This window comes from Salmo salar, chromosome ssa08, assembly GCF_905237065.1.
Source record: "Salmo salar chromosome ssa08, Ssal_v3.1, whole genome shotgun sequence".
In the NCBI taxonomy this organism is placed as follows: domain Eukaryota; kingdom Metazoa; phylum Chordata; class Actinopteri; order Salmoniformes; family Salmonidae; genus Salmo; species Salmo salar.
The window spans coordinates 20,489,819-20,493,241 of NC_059449.1; positions in this window are offsets into that span (position 1 = coordinate 20,489,819).

Genomic DNA, 3,423 nt, shown 5'->3' on the forward strand with positions numbered 1-3,423 from the left:
CCCCCAGCATTGTCCCAGCAGCAGGAAGAATTCCTCAATAGTATGGGGCTTGCCTGTCCTAGTGTCACGTCCTGACCAGCAGAGGGAGCAATTGTATTAGTTTTGGTCAGGACGTGGCAGGGGTTTTGTGTTATGTGTAGATTGGTTGTTGGACTCTCAATTGGAGGCAGGTGGTTCTAGTTGCCTCTGATTGGGAGTCCTATAAACAGGTGTGTGTTTTCCTTTGGGGTTGTGGGTAGTTGTTTTTGCACTGCGTTTTGTGTGCCTGCAAAACTGTTCCTGTCGTGTTTATTGTTTTTTTTTCAGTGGATGCTTTACTTGTGTTTATTAAAAATATGAGTATCCACATTCCCGCTGCGCCTTGGTCCATTCCTGACGACACCTAGCCACTTGGTAGCTCACCATATAAGACACTTCTAGCCCCTTCTTATTTAATGGTATCTGTTGCTTTTATACATGTCTTACTACTCGAAAGTCGTCTTAATTCTCACTCAAAAAACTCCTGTGGCTTATTTTTTAAATTGGCATGTTTTGTTTCTAAATGTCTGCACAAGAGTGAAGGTTTCATCGAGTTGTGAGATAGTACTTTTGCACATATAACACACTGTGGCTAAAGAAAGGCACTACTCCCAATATAAGTGAACCCCAAATCAATGTAGTTCTCATCATATTTGTGCCTCTTTGATGGTCCAACGTCCCTGTCTGTTGTTTAGTGCTTTCTTGGGTAAGGGGGCAGTAGTTCTTCGGCTGCATCAGATTCACAACTGTCAGTGTCCATGCTAGCTGGGCTAACAACAAATGTAGAATTACTGATGCTATCATTGGATGTGCTCGTGGAAGCAGAACAACTTGTGTCGTCGACAGGTGCAGGTGTATTACTGCTGGTAGTAGCAGTACTACCAGTAGAACTGGTATGTGTCTCTATGGACGTCAGCATTACTTTTTTTAACCATTTATCGAGTGAACGGAATGAGCAGCAGCTACGTTTGGCTACATACGGACCGTTAGTGGAATTCCAGCGAGAGATTAACGGTTAATGTGATTAGATGTTAATTATTTGACTAGGCTACCTGTATTTGACATTGTGTTGTTATTTTACTGAACACTAGATGGTTTAGTTTTATTTTTGGCAGTAAAACAATGCTACTCAGGCAAGAAAAAAACCTCACCCAAATGTATTGGAAAATATAAATGGACTGTTTGAAAATGTGAAGAATTGTTTTATTATTTTTTATTTAAAAATAATAATAATAAAAAAAAATCAAAAGTGAATCACATTTTTATTTAGCGTACCCCTGACGGCATTGCGCGTATAACTGGTTTGGGAATATCTGTACTACACCATTGTTTGTCTAGTCTACGGGCTCTAACCATTGGAGAGCCTTTCACATTTAACGATTCAGTCAAGCCAAATTGTACTGAACTAGTAATAGGTATACTACGATTGGACAATAATGGCCGATTTGAGGCCGAATATTCAACAACTTTGAAAATGATCAAGACGCCACCACAAGGGCCCGTAGAGTGCCCGGGTGCCCGTGAGAGCCATCATCAGCAAATCGGGTATGTGCTTACATTTTACGGGCTGAGGCCCTACATTTTACTCTAGGTTTGATCCAATTTCTTACGATTTGGAAAAAGCTGATCAGGAGCCCGTAGATCGTACTAAAATGTCTGCCTGGCTTTAGTTTCACATATTGTCACTCAACAAGTCACACCTCAACTGACCCCATTTGCTATAGTCTATAGGTTGGGTATTGAAATACCTGAATAATAATAGGTCTAATGACAATACTGATAATAACACCTTCATTTGTAAAGCAATTTTCATGAAATTTAAACTACAAAGCACAAAGCAAAGAATAACAAAATGAAAGATAGGTAGGCCTCACTATATGCCACCATTAGTGTAATGAGAAACTAACCCTAACAGAACTATAGTCTGAAGTGGCTTCCTCTGCTAAGTCACGTGATTTTATTGAAAATGTGTCTGTATTACAACTCCCTGTCCCTGTCACCATGGGACACCCACGCGCTTATGCCCGACTCCAGGCATAAGCGACATAAGCGGCCCTCGACTGCTTATGCAAAAAATATCTCTCTGCCTCATGGCAAAATATGTAGAATTTTCTGAAATTGACTTTAAAACGTAAATGTTTCTCTCCGCTGTCAAGAGGGGGGCCACAATTTTTTTTTGCCGCTTGGTGTGGGGACCCCACAACCAACCAAATCTCGCTTGCGGCCCCCAAAAGGCTACAGCCAGCCCTGGACACCCACAGTTGATACCATTAGGGGGTGGAGAAAGAATATGACTCAAAGCACAGAGAACAGAAGAAGAAATGACTGCTTGTATGCTATCTCCCCACCTCCTCTGCAACAATGTTCCTTCCCCTTTAGGTCTATTGATAACTCAAAAGAGTGCATCGAGTTTTGAATTTTTTACAACATTATTAATTGAATGTGGTGCATAGTGAGTGGCTAATGAGCATTTATTTCAATAATGAGAACCATGGTAATGTGAAGACCTAAGAATAAGACAACAATTAATTTAAAAATCATTTCATTAATGAATTACATTATGTCCCATAGGGAAATTTGCTTGACTACAGAGCCCCTTATGGGTCATGGTGGAGAAAAAAAACTGCCAGGCCGTTCCGTCTGTTTCTTTATAAGCTACTTTTGACTCCTTGTGGATTTGTGTAGCCTATAGCTATGCCTAAAAACAGTCTTCTCCATGACGGTCCCACTTGGCCAATGACATACGGGGCGGCAGGGTAGTGTAGTGGTTAGAGCGTTGGACTAGTAACCGAAAGGTTGCAAGTTCAAACCCCTGAGCTGACAAGGTACGAATCTGTCGTTCTGCCCCTGAACAGACTGTTCCTAGGCCGTCATTGAAAATAACAATTTGTTCTTAACCTCTACGGGCTAGGGGGCAGTATTGAAAATTTTGAAAAAAATATGTGCCAATTTTTAACTGCCTCCTACACCAACTCAGAAGCTAGGATATGCATATTATTAACATATTTGGATAGAAAACACTCTGAATTTTCTAAAACTGTTTGAATGGTGTCTGTAAGTATAACAGAACTCATTTGGCAGGCCAAAACCTGAGAAGATTCCAAACAGGAAGCGCTCTCTCTGACTATTTCTTGGCCTTCTTGATCATCTCTAACCAAAACAGGGGATCTCTGGCATAACGTGACATTTTCTAACGCTCCTATAGGCTCTCAGAAGGCGCCAGAACGATGAATGGTGACTTTGCAGGCCATGGCTGAAAAACAGTAGCGCATTTGGATAGTGGTCGATCTGAGAACAATGAGACTGGGAAGCTCGTGCACGAGCCGACATCATGTTTACTTTCTCTCCCTTTGAAAGAAAACAACGACTCCCAGTCGGAATATTATCGCTTTTTTATGAGAAAAA